The 25,000-nt window shown below is 38.4% G+C and overlaps 1 protein-coding gene across 11 annotated transcripts in view; it reads right to left on the minus strand.

Moving 5' to 3' along the window:
• LOC134217768 (uncharacterized) overlaps positions 1–25,000 on the minus strand; it is a 529,775-nt gene that overhangs the window by 22,026 nt on the left and 482,749 nt on the right. The gene's annotated exons all lie outside the window — the stretch shown is intronic.

Consider the following 25,000-nt stretch of genomic DNA (forward strand, 5'->3'; position numbering starts at 1 on the left):
CGCTAAGTCGGTGGCCTCTCGTTAAGTAAGTACTACATCAACACTTCCTTCCTCTCCCTAGTTACGGTGAAGATGGGCGTGGCCAGGAGTAGTAATCCTCATGCTTTTGTTATTTTTTTTTTAAGAATGGAATCAAGGACCACTCCCCTTCTTGATTTCTGATAGCATTCTAGATAAGGATCTCAAAAGTAAAACATGAGTATCACTAGTGTCCAATCTACGAATTACACCGTAACAATGCTAATGCTAATGCTAATGCTAATGCATATTGATCCATTTAGCGGTGCTTTTGAAATCAAGTGGCTGTGCTATGCCAAATAAATTATGCCAAAATGATTTCCTTGGTTTTGAAATTCAAAGCTTAACAGGGAAACCAAATACATCTACAAAAGGGGTTCAACTCGGTACAATACCGGTCTTTCTTTATTAATTAAAAACTCTGAATTTGTTTTAGGACCAGTTTGAAGATGAGACGTGTTTTTTACCCGTCTTAATGACGAGTCGGTAAAATTCTACAAGTTTGTGTCTGCCACGTGCATACGCTCAATGGGTGAGTGAGGTACATAGCTTTACTTTTTGTGTTCAACTATATGCCATCTTCTGTGTGAACATTAATAGCTCGACCCATTGAACTATATATGATAACATAGAGTGACTAAGTAACTGATCATTTTCCCAATATACGCAACTACATAAACAAAAACAATGTCTCATTTGGAGCAGTGAAGCGACAAAACTCGGAATAATGGCATTTTTGCACCCAAAAATCAATAAACCACACTCCACTACTCAAGCTCTAAACTTTCTACCAGCACGATACACCATAATAGATATGGCTGTGAGGGCAAACCTCGTTGTCATTACTGCTGCTGATGATGGTTGTGCCGCAATCGACGGTACTGCGGATGCCATTGTGGCTCTCGATGGACTTTTTGGAATCGTTTCTACGGCAGTGCTTTGGCGCGTTGAAGGACTTGTCGCACCGGAACTTTGACTTCGCACCCGGTTGGGATTGGTGAAACTGGAGCTTGGACCGCAGGCAGTTATCGTAATCCGAGGACCACTGACTCCAGGAAATGTCAGGTACGATGTTCTTTGATTGCCGGATGCTGTGTAAAAGATCGGTTGGTGCCGCTGGTAAGGAAACAGTGGGGAGTTCGATCGCGAACGACCGGACTGGACGAACACATTTTCCGACGTCCGGAGGTCAGTTTTGACGCGACGAGCACCGATGGGTGATTGTGGTTGCGGTTGCATGATTCGCTAATTGAATTATAATGACCTAATGCGACTGACTGTTATCACCGGTATTGCATTGTGGCACACTTTCGTCGCTCGACTATCGATTTATGCGTATTCGTTATAAAGATAGGCCTATTGATAAAACATAGTTTTACGTCCTGGTAGATAAGGATAAAACGAACTAAATGCTATAGCTTAGGCACATTCTAACAGTCAATATTCAAATATTTAACAACTAGCTATAAAAAGGAAGGAAAAAAATATGTCACGGAAGCTGATGGTTCAAAACACGATATCAACAGGATGAAATTTTTCTTGCTACTGAGAAACTTGGCTCTGGCGCACTGATTGTGAACTGTGGTGGATGCAAAAGACTGCGAGAGTGTCAGTCGGTTCTGGAGAGCTCCATAGGACATACCGCCTGGGAGCAATGTTGGAGAGGGGCCTTTTCCGGTTGTGGTGAGCAGAACTACACGTAAGAGACATTATGGGGATGGTGACAGAACCACGTTCCAATAATAACTTGTATGTAAACAATGAATGAAACGAACAGGACAATTTGGCAAAGGTACAATAAGGCAACGGCTCCCTCGAGATGGTCCTACATATAGAGAACTGTGAGACAAGGGACTTGCGCAGTCAACGCCGTAGAGTTCGATGCAGAACCAAGAGAATTTATTGTGTTTCATCGAAAGCATGGAACATTGTTTTCGTGGGAGAACCGGCACAACACGGAAGGTGAATGTTTAACAGTGCTAGTCTGTAAAGCACTTGGTTTATTCAAAGTACAAAATACAGATTATTCTTTTCTTTTTTTGCCTTTTTCAAATAATATGAGCAAAGTGGAATTTACTTAGGCAGATCATCTGGATGTGGTGTAATTCTAACTATTCTTGCTAATACCTATGAGTAATCGTCGAAAGAGTATGGAACTAGGATACTGCTCTTCTAATTTTTAACATGTATTGATAGCAAAAACAATCTAAAACAAAGAATTGGAGCGCAAATTATTTTGTTTCTTATTTTTGTGATTTTTTGGAGTGAACTTGCATGTTAGCAATAAAAAACCACTTAGATTGAAACAAAATCGTTCATTTTGCAAATGTTATATAGGATCATGTTATCGATAATGAAACCAATACCATACTCTTATTTGTTTTTGATGGCTCATCTATTTCTTTTTAAGGTTTTCTAGTATAGCTGGCAAATTTACATTCTAAAAACGCAACACAATCAACCATAGCTGGTTTTAAAGCTAGCAAAAAGAATCCAAGTTTTAGAGCGGGACGCTCATTAATAAACATAATCAAGATCTGTTGAAAATCTTGAGTTTCTGTGTAAAGGTGATATTTCAAAATACCAAACGCAATGGAATACACTAGATCGGATTTGGACGTGATAAGAAGCAGCGAGAATGAGTAGGGGAGAACGGTCCAAAATGCACCCCTTAAGCTTTTTCGATGTTTTCGCCCATATAAACAAAAATACCCAACCATTTCAACGTATAGGTGCAAAATTTACAAACCCAGCTACATTGTACAATGATCTCCTATTCAAAACAATAAGGTTTTCATGACTTTCTAACGCATATAAAAAATGTTTTAAAAATAGGCCTGAGGAAAAACCCCCGAATGGTGGTCTAAAATGACTCAATTGCATGTAAAATTAGGGTGAACGCATGGTTGTTTGTTTTTTCTTAATGGATTGAACTACAATCTTACGGATGTGGTGGAAGAATAGCAAATCGTTCAATTTGAGTGAATATGAAGGGATTTTGCTTAATTTTTCCAATGGAGCTCAATGATGGTTAACTTATTATGAATTGTAATGGTAATATTCGTTCATAAATGTACTACAACAGATTATATGAGTGATTTTATGAGTGAGGCCATTTTGCCCCAGGGGTGCATTTTGGACTATTCTCCCCTACCGTTCAAGGTCAAAATTAGAAATGTCACCTATTGAAAAGGCAAAAACTGAATAAGGCGCGCACTATCAAGAGTCGGTGAAGGCTTTTTCTCCGGCACCTGAATTACCGTAATCCGGGGGAACATTGATCATTTTTGTAATTGTTTTGTAAATATTTCCCCCGTAAGTGAAATTATAGCTTTTTTCATATTTTTAAAACGAGTACTGCTACATGTAGAACGTATAAGGTTGTCATTCTTGATCATTTGATAATTTTAAACTTATTTTAAAAATGTTTTTTGTCAAGTTTTTTAATTATTTAATTTGGGGTAACTTTGATCAATCATTTATCTATAGAAAAAGCATATGCAAAAGCCTTAAGGTAGGCAACTATAGTTGGAATCTCTTACGCTGAAGCGATGCGCATCGATTGTTTCGAGCAAACCATCATCATCGCTAGAGGAATTATCTGGTTTTTCAACTATATATAACAAAATTTCGAAACAAAAACTATGGATTAATCAAGAAAATAAGATTGCTTATCACATAACTATAGGTACGAGTTTAAGTTTTTTGTTTTTATATTTGTTTTGAGTGCTTTTTTGGCAGCGTTCTGTGCGTTCAAAAATAAATGTTGATTTTATTGTTCAAATTGTAGCGAAAAATAAATGCAAATTCATCCGAAGTTTATGTCATTCAGCAGCAAATTTAGTCACAATAAGTATTTGTGATAACAGAAAAGATTATTTTATTCATTTCTTGAAAGTGGTGAAACTGATCAATGTTACCCCGGTGATGAATGTTCCCCCGGATTACGGTAGTCCCACATCAAGGGTGGCATTTTATATGTCGACTCGAAACGATTATTTATTTAATTAAGTGTGCGTTAATCATCCATGAAAATTGCCCAGGTTTGTATCCGTAGAGAGCTACCGGTCTAATGATTATTTAAATTGAACATACGGGAATTCTAATATCATCTTCCTAACTTACACGTACATTTTCATGACAGAATTAGAGGCAAAAGTATAGATTGGTTATCCGTTAGGATAAGGCAGTAAGTCGTCAAAATTAATCCGCCGGATCCTCAGGGATCTCAACATTAGTCTAGTCAAAGATTGTGTTCGGGTCGAACAGGTACTTTATCTCACAATTAGGTTTTTTTTTAAAATTTTCTAAGAAATATGACCATGGTGGTGTAAAACGGACATATTCTTGTGTGGGTAACGTGGCATATATTACATTTTCATCAATATTAATGTTTGACTAGTTCGTATTCTTTGCCATCAAAAACATCAAGCATTCATAAGGAAATGCTAATTCATTAATTTGATTGAAAACAATGGCATTTTTGATTGTGATTTTCAGGTCTCGGAGACTCATAGTGTTGTATACCAATCGACTCAGCTCGACGAGCTGAATAAATGTGTGGCTGTCCGTGTGTATGTATGTTTGTGCACATAAGCTAAGAAAAACATTAGACAACTTTTCATATAGTAATCCTTAACCGATTTTCTCGCAACAAATTGCATTCGAAAGGTGGTAAAGCCTAGTTGATCGTTTTAGAATTTGATAATGACCGTTTAAAAGTTAATGAGAGAATGATACATCAAACTGTATTAGCGCCATATTAAGTTGGTGTCTTGTTAAGAAAATTATTTTGAGCTTTTTAGTGGTCTCCACTTGTCGTTAAACGAGTTTGTACAATCCCATTTAATTCCACAACTTAATTGTACCTTGACAGATACGTATTTCGACCTCAACAGTAAGGTCGTCTTCAGTGTCTCGCAAGTCGAGACAAGTACGAGACATACGTATCTGTCAAGGTACATTTAATTGGTGTCTTGGTTAAATGCGAGAAATGCAGTATCACTACTCGGTGAATAAATTAGGGTTCTTCATGTAAAGATAACTTGATTCCTTTGGGTGTGCATATAACCCCCAGCCCCCTTAGTAGATTTTCAAAGCGAGCGTTGGGCAATTATGGTGACGATATTGTTGTCTCCGAGGTGACTAAGTTGGCCATGATGAGAAGAACGCAAATATGTTTTAAGCCTTTTCGATGATTTCACCAATACAAACACGAATACGGACTCATATGTGACATGTGACATATAACATGCTTAAATTTGAGACCCGAATGCCATGACGATGGTAAAGTGTCGATAATAAAGTAAAAATAATAACATGCTTAGTTATTTTAGAATCGAACAAATACTTATTTGTTATGCGTTTGGTATTGTAATAACAGAGTATGTTATGACTGGAGTATTGGCATATTAATTTTTGTTATTACTCTTTGGTATTTTACCAACAGAGTGATGTATAAATAACATAATTATTGAATGAGGTATCAACAGAGTGAGGTATCAATAACATAATTAGGTATTTTTGAGTTATTTTCTTCTGCTCAGGAACAATTTGAGCACCAGTAGGGACCCTGATAAAACCCCTTGGAAGGCAAAAGATGGGCTCTTCGCTCTCCATAAAGGCAAGCCGTGCTGATGAAAGCTATCAAGTTTCTACAAGTGAGCTATCGTCATGCAAAAGGGGCTTCTTCTGTTTTGTGTCCAAAGTTCAAACAGGAAGAATTGGATGTGGCACTCGTTCAAGAGCCTTGCTCCAATAAAGGAAAAGTATAGGGAATTTATACAAAATATTCTAAGTTGTTTACGATGAAAAGCAATATTCACTGAGAGCAGCTATTTTAGTTGATAATTCATAACAGAATTCTATATTTTCTGTATTTTACCTCCAAAATGTCGAAAACAAACAAATTTGAGTTGTGCTAGTATTGCACGAAACCGTAGATATATAATAAGAGAATTGAATCTTGCTTCATAACATAACGAACTGGGAAGTGTCGGATGAAAATTTAATATCTGATCATAAACATAAACATTACATTTGAATGGAGTGGTTGTTACACTACTCTCATTTAGAGCCATTTGGAGTTCCAAAGAAAACAAACTTGGATATATGTACAACACCTGTATTTTGATTGATTTACAAAGTGTGTTGCCAAATGTTCAAAGCCAAGTTAACTTCAGATTGGAATCAATATAAAAAATGCCTCTCTGAATAGAACAAAGAAAGACGTAGATCCAAACGACGAACTTGGGTTTAAACGTGCACGTGAAGGTATTAATAGTGTTCCTGTGTCGAACTTGATAATCTGAAGTGTAGTAACGGAGTTTATACTAAAAGTCCACACGAAACTTTAGATTTGATCATGAGAACTTATTTTCCGGGCTCAATTGTATGGGATGTAAATGATTTCAAATCGTTTGAACTTGATAAGTGACATAGCAAGGAACATTGAGCCCGACATAGCTGATTGAATATTTTTGGAATCCAGGGTGGAAGCAGCCGTTAGATTTGTGTTTTCCGTAGATGGTGTTTTCCCTGCGTTGCCATAAAACGGAGAAGAACTTTAAGGTATAAGCACTTTATAAGTTTGTCACACTTTTGTAGCTTCTTCTGGACGTGCACGCTGGGCTACAGGTTCTAGGTTCAAACCGAGATATTTTGCTTCCGGGATCATTGTACTTTGTCTACAGTCACGCCATGTTGGTGTCTTTTTTAGGTGATAATTATATCTTTTGTCATGAACATTTGTCTATAGACAAATATATATATATATATATAGGAATATATGAATCAAATCGATTATTAAATTATTTTTCCTCTGTTAAATTTTATCTGTTAGCACTGAAGTAGCTAATCTGAGGCACGATGCATATTGTATATTTTGCCTGAAATTTAAGTAAACCAAGTATGCCAAAATAGTTCGTCATTGCTAAAATAAATTTTATAGAAACCCCGCAAAGAATTCATCGGAAATTGATATAGGTATTTCTCCATATTTTGCATTTATTATTTTTTTTATTATTTTTTATCTTTATTATAGGCCCTTTAAAGTATTATTCAAGTCTTCAAATGTATTATACAAAGTTTTATATGTCATATTTTTCAAAATTTGTCACTGTATCTTATTTGAACACTTGGGATTGTCGTCTCAAGGTATCGATGGTTCTCGGCGTCTTCGGGTCTTCGGAGTCTTTTTAGCTACTCCTTCAGAAAACAACACGAGTTCCTTCGGAAATACCTCTAAAAATTCCTCCAGGGATTCTTTCGGAAAATTAATCGAAAATGACTTTAAAAAATTAACAAAAATTCCTTCGGAGATTCCTCCTGCAATTCCTTTAAAAAATTTAGTAAAATTTCCTAACCGAGTTCTCAGAGGAGTTTCTAAAGGATTTCCTCAAGGGATTTCCAAAGAAATTCCTAATAAAATATACAAAGAAATGTTAATAGAAATTTCCAAAGAAATGTCTAAATATGTTCTGGTACGTAATCCTGAAAGATAAAAAAAAATCCTAAAAAAATTTGAATGGTTTTCTAAAGAGTTGAAATAAATCCTAAATAAATTTCTAAAGCAATTTTTGGAAGTCTGGAGAAATTACTGAATGATTGTTTGAAGGGATATCTGGAAATTAGAAATTTCTGGAAGTATTCCCTAAAGAATTTCTGGTAAAATACATCAAGGCATTTTCAAAAGAGTTAGTAACGGTATTCCTGAAGTATTTTTCAAATAATTCCTGAAGGAAATCCCAAAAAATCAAAGAAATTCCTTTATCAATTTCCGAAGAAATTCCAAAAATAATTCGTAAAGCAAGTTTCGAAGGAATTCATGAAAGAATTATCGAAGAAATTTTGGTAGAAATTTTCGGAGAAATTCCCAAAGAAATTTGGAGAATATTTCATTAGGGTTTTTTGTGAGGATTTCGTAAAGGAATTTCCGAATGAATTTCTGGAGCAAGCTCCGACGGATTCCTGTTTTGATTTTTTTAAATATCGGAATGAATTAATCGTCCGGAGAAATTTTTATCTCCTTTTATTGTCTTAGCCATTTTTTTTACCTTTTATATTTATGTTAGGGATTGGGAGTGCCTTTGCGAGTAATTATTAGGTTTTTCGAATCAATTAACATATCGACAATTCTATGACTTATTTAAGGTCAAATTTCTCAAAAAAACTCATATTTTACAATCCATGAACCTTTTCCCGCCCATGGTGTTTGAAGAGCACCATCAAGTTTGGCAAGTTTGCACACCAGGCACATCTTTAAGGTTCCATAAGACTGCAAATATAATCAATTTTGTCACCAAATAGTAACAATTGAAGACAAGTTAGTAACTACTGATCTACAATCAAACATTAATTTTTTTCGTTTCACACTTATTTCAGCTTTGCAAAAAAAACTATTGGATTAGCTTTTTCTCAAAAATTACTCCATCCTAAAATCTTTGAAAAAGACGTTGGTGGGAAAGGGTTAACTATTTTATAAATCCAAAACAAAAATTGATAAAATGCTGCAAGTGTAAACGGGCATGAGGAGTCTGACTGATGTTGGTGTAGGATTGTGCGAATATTTGGCCAAACTTCAAAAACAACTCCTTTTCGTTTTTTTGTTCTTAAAATGGTCAGAGGTGAATAGAATATATTAAAGAGTCGATTTGTTTCCGAATTCTCGGAGCAAATTTTGAAGTAATTATTGGAGGCATGTCTAAAGGAATTCTTGATGAAGTTTAAGAATGTTGAAAACTCCCACTGCTGTTCCTTTCGAAGTTCTTGTTGGTGTTGATTTTGTTTGTAATTTTATCACATTTTTCATTACTGTCAATGCAATACAGTCGAGCATACACAAAATTAAAGTCCTCAGGCTGTTTGATCAATGATGAACGTTCTATTTTCATTTGATTTGTATGTTCTAGAGATTTTTTTCATATACTGAAGGGCTTTCACGGGTTTCGATGCACCACGGTACATACATGTGGGGCACATATGCCCACGTAGCGTCTTGTCAACGCTGCGTTCACGCTGTGTGAAAAAGTCGCAGGTGTGAATCCGAAAAAAGGGGTATCGCAACGTCGCCGTACCGGTGCACACTTGCGTTATTTTGATATGGTATGCACGTGGCGTTGAAAAGACGCTGACGTGGGCAGTATCCGAAAAGTTAAAACTTAAAACACAATGTGATGCTCACTCATCATCAATGAGCAGTTGGCAAATGAGTCAAACTTGGAACTAAAGATCGACTACTTTCTGGTTAAATATGTACGTAAGTCCGATTAATTGTGCACTTCATAGCAGATATTAATAACACATTGATAAAAATGGGTTCAAAATCGCTGCAATACAACATTTAAACATCAACTTTAAGCCCAGCAATAATTGCAACAATAATGCTTCCACTCTACTAAACACCGATGCCGCCGCTGCCGTTCATGGTGCCGCGGATGATCATTACCGTGATCATCGTGATCATCAGCACCGCATCTCTTGCTGATGGGACCTATCCTTCACTTTTGTCTCGCGCTGTCATAGAAATAATCAGCTGACAAATATTAGGCTGCAGTAATTTTAGTTGAATGCATGATGCGGTTTAGTTAGAAGCGGTTACCGCGGAAATATCTAACTGTATTTGTGATGGGTTTCAATGTTTAGCGCCATCCCACCTAGCGAGTGTAGCTCACGGCGCTTCTCTTCTTCCGATTTCTAAATGTAAATTCACTATCACCGCGGCTGTTGGCATCCAATAAATAATATGAGCACGATCCTAATCGCAGCTGTGTAAGATCTGTTAATCGACTGACATGTGGGTGGCGGGAGGTAAAGAGAGTTGCACGTCTTCACTACCAATATCAGCCGAGAGTGCTGTGTCTAATTATGATTGTATGCGCTTGCATTTCGATTAGGAATCACTGATGGAAGCTAAACATGCTAATAGTGAAAGAGATTCGGTTACCGAGTTCAATCGTGATGGGCGGAATGGATTAGTAGATTGATGATTGTTGATGGTAGGTAAAGCGCGTTGGGACGAGAAATTGGATTTGACGAGAAAACAAATGATAGGTTGTGAATAAATCCATGAAATGAAAAGGCAGATAATCGTCGGATCTTTCCCAAAATGATGCATTTTCTTACGTATCATAGCGCAATTGCAGAGATAATAATGTACTTTGGAATTGTATTGGAACACATCATTAAAAAGCAATCGGTTCAAATAGTTCAAAATCAAAACTGTTTCAAAGGTAAAATTATGATTGAAATAAAATTTGGTAACGAGTGGTCTTCATCATGCTAACATTTACTTTTCGTTTTAAACTTATCATGATTACTTTTCCCAACAATCTCGAACGTTAGGCATCCATTTTTAGTCAGTTGAAGGTTGTTCACACAATGCGTATAGTGCGTGTTGAAAGGCAACGCATCACCACCCACTAGACCATGACCCAAGAGCACGCCCGACTTCGTCGGAATCATTTGGTACCAATTAAGTGAGTGTTCCGAAACTAGACCACAAATGATGAGCCGTTTGTGGAAACAATTTTAGTTCATTTTTTTACAAGCTTCTCGTTTTCATCATTATATGAATAACACACCTTGATACCAAGACAATGATCGCAAAAAAAAATAGATAAAATTTTCTTCAAAATTATGATATTGGTGTGTCATTAATCGTGAATTGGAGCACGTTGGACAATTATATTGGGGTACAGTTGCATTTTGGAGTGCTTGATGAGCTGTCCAAACAGTGCAAAACACCAGTTGATGGCCATAAACGATTAATAGTAAAATGAACAAACTACGTCAGAGTAGCATCAACACATTTTTTCTGGGTGCTCCATCTAACCAATATTAGAGGGGTTATTTGACGACTAGCTTTAGATTTAACTGACTACACATATCCCGTTGAAATACAAAATGAAAATGTCGAAAAACTTCGCCTGGAAGACACGTCACCATACAAGCTCTTCATCATCTGAGTTCCGAGTTTATGTTTCCTTTGAACGTCTTCAGCGATCATCAGTCACGCTAGCACCCGCGAGTTCATCCCAAAATCCATTTTATGAGCTTACGATCCCCTCGAACGTCTCCGTTACATAGTTGGACGCTGCCTAAATCCGTTATTCAACATGCATCGCATCTATTGATAGCTCTGGCCGACAGTTCTCAACATGCAAAAACCACAATAGAGTTGTTTCTTTTTTGCTTCTAATTAACGACAACCGCTAAAACATTCTTCACCGTAGACGGCCGCTGTAATTTATTTCCTGCGGATGTTCATTCTTAGCCCTGTCCGCCGATAGCCCAAGGCTGAGCAACCGCAGTCAGTGCCTTTTGGTCGCTCCTATCCGCAGTTGCGGTCGCTCTAGTACAAGGTGTCTAAAATGAAAATATCTTGACCTTGCAATGCGCCAACTAGCGTCCGAGCAAAATCCGATGCCAACCGAACCAAATCTATTGGAGTTTGGCTTATTAAAAATTTCACACTCTCGGCTTCAATTCACTGGACACAATGAGTGTATGAGCTCAATCAAGCTACATTACTATATAGAGGTGATTGACAAATTGTATGCTGGTCGCTCGCCGATTACCTTCATTATCTCGTGGTTCGATGAGCACCATGAAAGTGAAAAAAATCAACACTCAAGAGCCGCTAGGTCCTATAGATGTGTAATACGAAATCACAACAATGAACTAGCGAGCATTGACGTAGTCAGGAACCCTTCGGAATGGAGAAATTCCTCCAAATTATGCTTGGCCATGCTAGAAAAAGTAATATTTTTAAAAAAAGTTCGTAGTTTTAATTATTATTTTTACATCAGATTTCAAGTAGAGTATATTTACTGGAATGTAGTCAAAATAGAACCTTAAGTACTTACTGAAAAAAAAACATTGATTGCTCACAAAATGTGAATAGTTTCATTTAAAAAACTGAGTAAAACATCCGTAAAAAAAACGGCAATATAATTTTACTCACCAGGGAGTAAAATCGATACGAGCATGTGGGCGATATGTGGATTCTCAAAAAAAAAAAATTAAAAGATCCTGTTCAGTTAAAACCGAGGAGACACTGTTTTTGTATTGTAGGTACTAATTTTCTGCTATAAGAACTTGAACAAAGTTGTTCAAAGAAACGAAGCTGTCTAATCAATTAGCTAACACAAGCATCAATTTGGCTAATTTCTTAGTTACCAAACCAATGTTCATCAATTCTGCTGATTGATCGAACAAATGTTATATTTTATGCGCCATGATCTTTGTAACATAGGCAGACAGAAGAAAGAGCAAGCTACTCGACACTTCCAATGCTGATATACCTTCAGGGGAACTCCTGACTACGCTCTTGACACCGAGCTACATAATGCTCGAAGCAAATCGATGCCGGCGGAGCCTATGTTGTGTTTATTTGAAATTGAAGGTGGGATAAGTAGCGGGTACCAATTAACGGTCGGTTACTTCGGTTGCTGGCAGCACAGGTGGCTCTGGACAACCCGAGCGGAATACCATAATGATATATGACTTGATTTAGTTTCCATAAATAATATTGGAAACCTATTCATGATCTATTTCGACAAAGTTTCATCAGTTTTTAAATTTCATGTGCGCTGTAATTCGGCATATTATTTTCAAGACATACACAGCCCGAACCCGAAGATCGAATTCAATTTCTTTGCAAGTAGCTGCTTCATGTTTGTGTGTTGAATGGGCATACAATGCGTGCATGTGTGTACTGCATCTCTATGCAACGGTTCGTGATGTAGCCAACTATCAAGGGAAAGTTATTGTTATGCACGTTATCTCTGGTTGAGCTCACCTCGAGCAATCCTCGAACCACCTCGAACCAGATTAACATGCGAACTAACTATACACCTCAATTAAATTATTAGTTACGAGATCGTGCTCCTGGGAGAACTAGTTTCATCTCATAACACTTGATAATGATTGGTAATGGGACTGGTAGGAGAACGGCAACGACACCTGTTATTTCCAGTTTAGAGTCAGTTGGGGCAGAATATTGCCATTTCTGGACAATGCACATTAAACCCATTTGGCGCCGGTGAATTAAATGCAGTGGCACAAAACAGTTCACAACATTTAAGAATTATCAGATTGACTCTAATATTTCAACAACAATTTTATCAGTTGTAATTTTTGTTCGAAGATTTTCCTCTCAAAAAGCTTGAAGACTTTGAAAATGTAGATTCAGGAAATAAAAAAATTAAAACCCCACGTTGCACTACTGCTGCTATTCGCATATCAGGCACATTTCCGATTGGTTTCCTATTCGGATAAGGCTGATACGCGATTGGCAGCAGTTTCTGTTCTACCTTCTAGAGCTGCAAGCGGGTCAATGTCTCGCGCGCTCGAAGCTATGTTGCAGATTGACATAGAAGTAACGAACGTCGTCAGTCCAATCAATCCACAGGTAAACCGAAAGAAGAAACTAGCTGACATTGAGTTATGCATGACTCTCCGGGTCGGTCCGTGTTCCGGGTAAAACACACTCAGCGCTACCGTTTGTTTTCCGCCGACCGACGTTCCACCCCGTTAGGAAGATGCCGAGTGCGGTTGTTTTTTTTTCTTCTGTAGAATTATTTCGCGATTATGGCACAATGCGAGAGGTGTTTTCTAGAGTGGAACCTGTTCCGGTTTGGAGGCGATGGCGCGATATCAGATTTGATCCGCGTTGGAGTGATTGAAAAGTAGAATGCTCAGATGAGATATTTGGATTGCGCTTGAAATGATTTACGATATTCTAGGATCATAATAGTACAGTATTTATTACTAAGGCGGGTACAATCAGTGTTCTGAAATGTCGACGTCATGGGACTCCAAAAAGTCATAATATTAGTCATTACATACATCTAGTGCACCAAAATGGTCAATATTGATATTTAAACAAAGTCCCAAATGAATTCACTTAATTATAGCAATTTTAAGTTTTTTTGCCTTTCCATATACTAAGTATTCGTAGTGACCATCGGATCACTCCAAAATGAATTTTTGAGTCCCATTGTGTGTCAAATGTCAAAATGTCAGACACACTTTTTTGTGCTTATGATTATCCGATTTAAAGAAAATTATTAGGCTCTTTTAGTGGAATGTCTTCACCTGTAACAAGATGAGTTTAGTACTAAACTCAAATGGAATCAGTTTATGGATTCGAATGAACCACATTTGGGGTTTGAATGAAATCTTAATTGGGATTCGAATGGAACGATATTTGGGATTAGAATGAGATTACATTGAGATTAGGATCGAAACACATTTAGGATTCGAATTGAATCACATTAAGGATTAGAATGAAATAACATTTTGGATTCGAATGAACTTATATTAGGGGGATGTAAATGGTAATTGATGATGATTAATTTGCAATTCGAATGAATGAATCATATTTGAGAGTTGAATTGAATCACATTTGGTCTTTGAATGGAATAACATTTGGGACTCAAATGAAACCATATTTAGGATGCAAATGAAATCATGTTTTGATATATTTGATGGAATTAGGTTTCACAGTCAACACAAGATCGTATATGATGCCACGTAAGATGTTAAAGTACGTATATCGCCTTCACATAAGCATCTTATGATGCATCATATACGATTTTGTTTTGACTGGGTTGGTATTCGAATCGAATCAGTTTTGAGATTCTAATAGAATTGAATGGTATAATATTTGGGATTCGAATGAAATCGCATTTGGAACTCGTTTAGAATCACTTTGGGATTTAAATGGAACCATAATTGGGATTCGAATGCAGTAACATTTAAGAGTCGAATGTAATCACGCTTGGAATTCGAATGAAATTACATTTGAGACTTGATTCTAATCACATTTAGGATTCGAATAGAACTACATTGAGGATTGGAAAGAAATAGCATTCGGGGCTCAGTTGGAATCACAATTAGAGGTATGCGCCACCACCGCCCACAGTTTTTGACGTTACGCCGTCGCTGTTCAAAATTTGTCACGTTGCTGATCTATATTTTTAATAGAAGCATAAGTATTAGAACTCTAGTTTCGATGTAGTCAGTAAACAGTATTTTTTTCATATTTTGCTTCAATAAGCCAAATCTGGCTATTGATGATGCACTGTATTGTAGTGAATGTTTAATTTCATCAACAACAATGGTTTGATATTTATAGTACCGGTACTTTGATTATTAAGCCGATGCAAACTAGATGTTGGTCACGAGAACAGGAGCGACACGAGCAATCTTATACTTATGAATCAGCAATATTTTCTCTCGTCGGTTTAAAGTTTTACGTGATTTAACAACGCTTCCTTGACCTGGAAAATGGTTATACCGATGTAAATTGAATAAAGACATGGACAATTACAATTACAATGCCATATAAGGACTAGGAAGAAAATTCTGTAGAAAATCCAAAGGAATCCGCGTGAAATCGGAAAAATTTGCCGTATGAATTTTGAATCCCGAAGCATTTTGCGAAAACAGAAATCCGAAGAATCTTCTGAGAAAATTATGTAGGATTTCCAAAGGAAACTCTGAAAAGTTTTCCAAAGATGTCCCGGAGAATGAGGAAATCTTAAAGAATTCCAGAGGACATCCTAATGATTTTTCCAAGGAAGTTTCAAAGGTTTTTTCCGAGGAAATCTCGAATAATTACCGGATGAAATTTCGAAAAATTTCCCGCGTAAATTCCGATAAATTTTCAGCGGCATTTACTTAGAATTTTTCCAGAGGAAATTCCGTAAAATTTACGGAAGAAATTATGAAGAATTTACCAAAGAAGCTCTAAAAGTTGCCCAGGAAATATCGAAGAATTTCTCAAAGAAAACTTGATTTGAAAAATCGATTAATTTCTCGAAGAAATCTCAACGTCACACATTTGAAATCACAAAGAACTTACCAGAAAAATAACAAAAAAGGTGCCGAGGATCTTTCGAAGAATTTTCCTAGGAAATTGCAAAAAAATTACCGAGGAAATTACGTAGAATTTGCTCAGAAACTTCCGAAGATTTTTTCGAGAAAATTCTGAAGAATTTACCAAGCATTGTCCAAGGAGTTTTCCAAGTAAAATTACAATGAATATTCTGAGGAAATTACGAGAAACTTGTTGAGAAACTTTCGATGAATTTGCTGAAGAAGGTCCGAGAAAATTTGCGAGTTAATCGGCAAGAATTTTCGGATGAAACTACGAAGGATTTTCATAGAAAGTACCTAGAAAATTCCCAAGTATTTATTGAGGAATTTGCAAGTATTTTGAAAATAATTTCCCGATGGAATTTCGAGGAATTCCACAGTATTTGCCGAGAAGATCCCAAAGAATTTGCCTAGGAAATTAAAAAAAAATCGCGGCTGCTTTTCTACGAATTTCCGATGAATTAGCAAACAGTTTCCCGAGGGTTTTTAGAAAAAAAAAAAAAACAAAAAATTGCCAAACAAATTACTAAGAAATTCCAAAGAAATTCGCAAGAAAGTTTCAAAGAGTTTGCTGAAGATCTACCGAACCTTGGAACCTTTTAAAGGAAACTTATCATGTAGTGTACTACCGTCCCAAGCATAGTTGTCCCATGTCGATTTTAGTTGATGGCCTTCTTGCTGCCCTGGTGGCTAAAAAAAGAATCCATCAATAGATTTAGGAAAGGACGACGAAGGTCCTTCGTAGCTTAATGGGGAAAGCAACAGTCTAGCGTACTGGTTTCGTGGGATGAAACCTCACCGAAGGAAGTGGTTACCCTCCAATACATTTTTCGAACAAAATCTATCACATGTTTTGCATATGCATGAATCGAGTTTCAGACATAGTAATTAAGACCAGTTGATTTTTTAATCATAAATATTTGTCTTATACGAAAGAATGACTCGAACATGTAAAAATAGTTATTTTTCAAAAACAGTATCTGACGAGGATACAATGAGATACAAATAAAACCACCTGTAATAGAAAGCTTTGAAGCTTATCTTTTGAATGTGCATTGATTTGGCTGCCACTTTTTGCAACCTTGCGAGATATTTTGGTGTGAAAAATGTGTAATTTTGTTCGTAAATCTCGAATTTCCTTCTAAAAATTAAAAATATTATTATGATTAAGCAGCTGAATGCTGTATTTTTATGTGCTGAATAAGTTCCTAGAACATTGTTAACCTCGAAAATTCGACCATGCAAAGTTATTCATTGTATACCAGTTTTTTCACCTATTATCTAAAATTGAGTCATATTTTGCCCTTTTCAATAGATAGACCCGTAGTGTCTTTGACAATGTTTTTCTGTACGTTATTTCTGACAACTTTCCCTAAGACGTCATTTTGTTTCAACAAATTTTGAAAAATATTAAATTAATCAAAAATAAAACATTCTCAAATGATACCCTTTGATGTATGCAACATACTTGCTGAACATACTATGCCATTTAAAACACGATTTCATACCGAAAAAGCTGACGATCGCGTTCTTCGGGATTTTAACTACTGTGCAACGCCAACAATAGATTTATAAGAAATCGCAGCTTCAAAATATAATCTTCTACACCTGGTCTTTCTCCTAATGTCCCAAAACTTTCTAAAATCCACTTAGTGGCCATCCGATGAATGAGTAGTCCTTGTATTGATTTTGCTCGCTCATTGCTACAACACTTAAATTCTAAAAAGTCTCAGCATTCTAGGATAAACTTTCAGAGTAGGAAACTTCTCCTGATGTTTTGGAGCTTTCGGTGGACCGTTTAGTTGCCTTCTGGGGTCAAAGGGTGGTCCTTGCAATGATTGTGCTCTCAACACACGGGTTACAAAAAACCGCAGCTTTCCATTTTTTTTAAAATATTTTTTAAAGATTGATACCCATTATGCTAAGAATCTGTTGAAAAGCATTTATGGCCACTTAACACACTACGGGGAACCTGTCCCCGGAAAACTTGTTACAAAATGGCCACTCCGGAGTCAACTTGTCTGGTGAACCCAGAAGCATCAAGAACACACGCTAGAAATAATTTCAAGAAGTTTGATACCCATATTGTTTATGATCCTTTGAAAAGTGTTCAGGGCCACCTAAGACCCCTCGAGGAACTTGTTCTGGAATCCGAGTTTCGTGAGTACCCGGTACCCTGCCGGCCATTCAAAGGGTAAAAAACCCCTTCTTAATCAAAATTTCAGTTAACCCGTACGGACGATTTTAGCCGTCATTATTACGGACGTGACAAAGTTTCAACCTCCTACTATGAAAAATCATTTAGATATCGCGAATTGAATTCCAAAAAGGTACCCGCAGACCCAGCCGGCCACACAAGGGTTAAAGTTATTTGGTTTGAATCAAATTCGAATGGAATAACTTTTAGGATTGAAATGAAATTACATTCGGGATTCTAATGGAATCGCGCTCATGGTTCGAATGGAATCTATTTGAGGATTGAAATAGAATCATATTTGGGATTTGAGTGTACTCACATACGAGATTCGAATGGAATCACATTTACGATTTGAATGCAATCACTTTTGAGATATGAATGGCATCCCAATTGGGATTTGAAGGCAAACACATTTGAGATTTGAATCGAATCCATCTGGAGTAGACATTAAACTATTATTATTATTATTCAAAATAGAGAGAAAACTCGTTTTCCCTTAAACAATTCTGGTACATCAATATACATAAATTGTTTGAAATTCAGCAGTAGTTTTACTTCTTTGCGCATTTAGTAAAACTTTTTGCCGATATGAAATTTATTTCATGTTACTAACTAGTAGGGGAAGTGGGGGTAGCACGCCCATAGGGGCTAAAACGCGCCACCCCTGAATAAGGTTAAATATCCCCATTTTGATTATTTTCAATAGTCTATACGATAAAGCAATGAAAAATATTGCCATTGGATACATATATTTCATGATTTTTCTCTAGTTATACATGAAAAACTCGAAAAAACGATTTTTGCGTGTTTTGATGCAATTCTAGCTCGGTGGAATTTAGTCTTTCTGTCGCTGTTATACATTGATAAATTAATAATTGAGCCATGAGCCATGCTGCTTACTCGTGTTCTTTATGTTCCACACGAAATCGTCGTCAAAAATTGTTTTAAAACGATTTTATGGGCCTTCAAACTTCTGAGGTCGGTGTGGGGCATTACGCCCATGCTCATTTCGTATGACTGAAACAGCTGAAACATTCGGTTAATTGCCTTAATGTAGGCAATTAAAATGAAAATCAGTACGATAAGCACATGCGCGTTTTAACCCATCCACTGGCGCATCTCACCCCGCATGGTTTCAAAATCATTTTTTTCGGGTGCTTTTTAAAAATCAAATTTCTGTGCAATAAAATGGACAATTAGATATCTGTTATCGGTAGTCAGTCGCAGATATGCTGTTCTTCAGTATGCGCTGATGAAAACTGGCTGAAATGGTGGTTTTCATTGATAAAAATGGCATTTTCCTTAACGTGGGCGTCCTACCCCCAGTTCCCCTAGCGTTGATGGTAGGTTATTTGGCGTTAAGTCGTTTGGCATAAAGATCGTTTGGCGTAATGGTCATTTGGCATAATAGTTGTTAAATCACCGATTTCGGAACTAATGCAAAATATGTTCAGTTCTTTTTAATTATTGTCATTTGAGCATCATTAGAGAGATGCTGTTTTTCAAAAAGTTGCGATTTATAGAATGTACAGTAAATTATTACTCGGAGGTGCATTGGTAGTCTCACATGTGAATTTTATTCTATCTAACTTTTCCACTTACCATATTTGTACCCCTGGGTAAGGAAAAAGTTCAACAAACTACAGGCTATATACAAAAGGCAATAAAATTCTATGAAGAAAATTCTGCTGCAGTTATAATCATCTTCTTGGAAACACACTTTATCTTGTGTAAGTCAAGGAAGTATATGTTTTTATTGTGAATGGATGCATTTTCCCGAAAAAAAGCAAAGAAATATTTGATTTTTTTTTTCATGGAATGCATTACCGCGACATAAGATAAAATGTGTAAGTTTCCTTATTTCAATTCAGGCATTAGTTCGGATTAAGACAAGAGAAGATATGATCCCTTCTTTCATAGAAGGATAGAGTGGACATTGCCCCTTTTTTAAATTCAGGCGTTTTCTTGACTTAAGGCAAGGGAAGGTATGATTCCTTCTTCCATAGGAAGCATTTTCAAGGCAGTAGGCAAGAGAAGATATGGTTTCTGTTTCAATCCAATTATTTGCTTGGTTTAAGGGAAGTGAAGATATGATCCCTTCCTCCATAAGATGCATTTGCCCGACAGAAGGCAAGGGAAGAAACTATTACTTCTTTCAATTAAATCATTTGTTCGGTTTGAGGCAGATATTATCCCTTCTTACAAAGAATTAATTCGCCCGACAGATGGTAAGAGACCATTTAATGGTTCCTTTTTCAATCCAATCATTTGCTCGGTTTAAGGAAAGGAAATATATGTTCTCTTTTTCCAAAGGATGTAAGAAAATTTTCTTTGAAGAGTGCGGGGAATGGGATGTACTAGATGTCCGTAACATGTACAGTAACACATCGAAGGAACGCCCTTATTCGTACTAACTACTCAAGAAGTAGAATTTCGACTCCCATAATGCCATAATATCAGCGGCAATAGTAGCAAATGATTTCCAGTAGGGTAAGGGAGGTATTTTGGACCACCAATTCGACAGCTTTTTTTTTTTGTCTTTATTTAGGAGACTTGCCCGAGGCTGGCTCGTCTCCGTTACGACAGCTCATATTTTGGACCATTGAGTGCGAATTCCTCTTGGTGGTCCAAAATAAGAACCCCCGTAAGGGTGGTCCAAAATACGCGTTTAGTAATAAATTTTATGAATTTATAGATTAGTGAAGCAATTAGGAAAGGAAAATCTAAGAACCGGAACCGGCTCACCAATTCAGTCCGTCAAAGGAGTTCCAATTGTGAACAGGAAGTATAAAAGAAATCCAATTATTATTATTTATTCAGACTAAGGCCGAAGTGGCCTGTGCGGTATATAAGAGTCTCCTCCATTCGGCTCGGTCCATGGCTACACGTCGCCAACCACGCAGTCTACGGAGGGTTTGCAAGTCATCTTCCACCTGATCGATCCACCTTGCCCGCTGCGCACCTCGCCTTCTTGTGCCCGTCGGATCGTTGTCGAGAACCATTTTCACCGGGTTACTGTCCGACATTCTGGCTACGTGCCCGGCCCATCGCAGTCGTCCGATTTTCGCGGTGTGAACGATGGATGGTTCTCCCAACAGCTGATGCAATTCGTGGTTCATTCGCTCCTCCACGTACCGTCCGCCATCTGCACCCCACCATAGATGGTACGCAGCACTTTCCTTTCGAAAACTCCAAGTGCGCGTTGGTCCTCCACGAGCATCGTCCAGGTCTCGTGTCCGTAGAGGACTACCGGTCTAATGAGCGTTTTGTAGATTGTCAGTTTGGTACGGCGGCGAACTCTATTCGATCGGAGCGTCTTGCGGAGTCCAAAGTACGTACGATTTCCAGCCACTATGCGTCTCCGAATTTCTCTGCTGGTGTCATTTTCGGCAGTCACCAGTGAGCCCAAGTACACAAATTCTTCTACCACCTCGATTTCGTCACCACCGATGCAAATTCGCGGTGGGTGGCTCACATTGTCTTCTCTTGAACCTCTTCCTATCATGTACTTCGTCTTCGACGTGTTGATGACTAGTCCGATCCGCTTAGCTTCCCTCTTCAGTCTGATGTAGGCTTCCTCCATCTTCTCAAGGTTACGTGCCATAATATCTATGTCGTCGGCGAAACCAAATAACTGGACGGACTTATTGAAAATTGTACCACTCGTGTTAATCCCTGCTCTTCGTATTACCCCTTCCAAAACGATGTTGAATAGCAAACACGAAAGACCATCACCTTGCCGTAGCCCTCTGCGGGTTTCGTAGGGACTCGAGAATGCCCCTGAAACTCGAACGACGCACATCACCCGATCCATCGTCGCCTTGATCAACCGTATCAGTTTATCCGGAAAACCGTGTTCGTGCATTAGCTGCCATAGCTGGTCCCGATCGATTGTATCATATGCGGCTTTGAAGTCGATGAATAGATGATGTGTGGGCACGTTGTATTCGCGGCATCTCTGCAGTACTTGGCGAATGGCGAACACCTGGTCCGTGGTGGAGCGTTCGCCCATAAAACCCGCCTGGTACTGCCCCACAAACTCCCTTGCAGTTGGTGCTATCAGGTATCAGGTATCAGAACGTCGGCTCAGGAGGCACGTTCCCCTCAATTTGGGAGATTTGTGCCATCGCCTTCACTGGCCTTTCTCATCATTTACCTGACGGAAAAGGAAGTGAAAAGGGGAAAGGAAGAGGAAATGAAGTTGGAAAGCAGAATGGAACCATTTACAGAAAAGCCAGTTATGTAGACTCACACGCATTCAGCTAGGGACTAAAGAGAGGTGTCACAAAAACACAGAGGATGTAACAATGGACGAACGTCAAAGACGAAACACAGAGTGCACTGTGAAAAACGCATAATGCGAATCCATATAGGTAACATACACAAAGTAAATTGTAAAAAACGCATAATGCGAATCCATATAGGTGACAATTTGTTGAAAACTAAGTAAAACACATATTCATGACTCCACTCTTATTGAACGTCACGTTGAGATTGAACAAGAGTAGCTGAAGCCGAACGTCAAGGACGAGACACAGAGTACACTGTGAAAAACGCATAATGCGAATCCATATAGGTAACCTACACAAAGTATATTGTAAAAAAACGCATAATGCTAAGTAAAAAAAAACATTTTCATAACCCCACCCTTATTCAACCTCAAGTTGAGATTAAACAATAGTAGCTGAAGCCGAACGTCAAAGGCGAAACATAGATTACACTGTGAAAAAAACGCATGATGCGAATCCATATAGGTAACATACACAAAGTAAATTGTAAAAAACGCATAATGCGAATCCATATAGGTGACAATTTGTTGAAAACTAAGTAAAACACATATTCATAACCCCACTCTTATTTAACCTCACGATGAGGTTGAATAAGAGTAGCCGATTATCTCGGAGAAGTAAAAAGTCAACTACGCCATAGCTCCGGTTAGCGCAGCGAGGGCTAAATACTGTGAAGGGGCCCTGGTGCGTCACAGGCTCCGTTTGCGGTTAGGTTCTTATTAGACCCCCCTAACCATTCATTCGTAGGCACGGTAAGCATAAAGCCGCATCACACCGAGAATTAGGGGTCACCTGTATGGTGGACTTTTACCACAGGAACAGGCAATCCGTAATGTTATTCTTAGCCAGATAACCAGCTGCCGACACCACACGGCTATCTAGGCTGTTCGTGGAGAGAAGTTAACATTGACTTTACGTCAACTCTCAATTTGGCCGAACAGCCGACTGTCGACGGCATAAAATTTGGGAGAGTACCTTGAAGGCGGCGTTCAGCAATGTGATTGCGCGGTAGTTGCTACAATCCAGCTTATCGCCCTTTTTGTAGATGGGACACACGACACCTTCCATCCACTCCTGCGGCAAAACTTCCTCCTCCCAAATATTGGTAATGACCCAGTGCAGTGCTCTAGCCAGTGCCTCACCACCGTGTTTAAATAGCTCTCCTGGTAGTTGGTCAACCCCAGGGGCTTTGTTGTTCTTCAGCCGGCCAATCTCCTCCTGGATTTCCTGGAGATCCGGAGCCGGGAAAATTATGTCCTGCGCGCGTTCTCCCACGTCCATCACCATACCGCCATCTTCGTCTGCCACATCGCCATTCAGGTGTTCTTCGTAGTGCTGCCGCCACCTCTGGATCACCTCACGCTCGTTCTTAAGAAGGTTCCCGTTTATGTCCTTACACATATCAGGCTGTGGCACGTGGCCCTTACGTGAACGGTTTAACTTCTCATAGAACTTTCGTGTGTTATTAGCGCGGTACAGTTGCTCCGTTTCTTCACGGTCTCGATCTTCCTGCTGGCGCTTTTTCCTCCGGAAAATCGAGTTTTGTCTGTTCCGCGCCTGTTGTCTGTTCGTGCGGTGTTGCAGCAATCTCGCCCATGCTGCATTCTTCTCTTCCACTAACTGCTCACATTCGCCGTCATACCAGTCGTTTCTCTGATCCGGGGGCACCGTGCCAAGTGCAGCGGTTGCGGTGCTACCGATGGCGGATCGAATATCTCTCCAGCCATCTTCAAGATACGCTGCGCCTAGCTGCTCTTCCGTTGGGAGTGCCACTTCCAGCTGCTGCGCGTATTCTTGGGCTAGTCTACCGTCTCGTAGCCGCCCGATATTAAGCCGCGGCGTCCGACTTCGACGCGTGTTGTACACCGTCGAGAGTTTTGAGCGCAGGCATACTGCAACGAGGTAGTGGTCGGATTCAATATTCGCACTGCGGTAAGTGCGGACGTTCGTGATGTCGGAGAAGAATTTACCGTCGATTAGAACGTGGTCGATTTGGTTTTCCGTTTCTTGGTTAGGTGATTTCCATGTGGCCTTGTGGATATTTTTGCGGGGAAAGAAGGTGCTTCAGACTACCATTCCGACTACCAAAAGAAATCCAAAAGACCACATAATTTCCTTAAGCTTTGCACTTCTCATCGAATGGTGTTCTACGCGAGAAAAAGGCCGTTCGGATTTGATAGCCGAAAACGGTTCAGGTCGATGTTTCCGAGAAAGAATTTTGACTGTGTCGACTGTATAAGTTATCGTAAAAAATGAAAAATAGAGTCAAAATTCCCATCTTCAACGTCATTATGACTTCTAAGTCTACATTTTGGGGTAATTATAAGCTTGAATGTATCCAGTTAGCTTTGCGAACAAAGGCGGTGTAAAGCTAATCCCTAGATGGTGGATCCGATTCTTCGGTCCAGTCTATTATATTTTCAGATAACAAACATCCGAGACTCCCTACTTGTGTTTGCCAAAAAAGATAGAATTAGAAAAACTAATAAATGTGGAAATCCTAACAAAATGCTTAGTTAAAACCATGCTAAGCACCAGTTGGAATGAAGAGCCACTGAAGAAGAAGCAGTGGGCGACCTTACATTTAGATTTCATCTGATTTCAGCGAATATAT

This window comes from Armigeres subalbatus, chromosome 2, assembly GCF_024139115.2.
Source record: "Armigeres subalbatus isolate Guangzhou_Male chromosome 2, GZ_Asu_2, whole genome shotgun sequence".
Lineage (NCBI taxonomy): Eukaryota > Metazoa > Arthropoda > Insecta > Diptera > Culicidae > Armigeres > Armigeres subalbatus.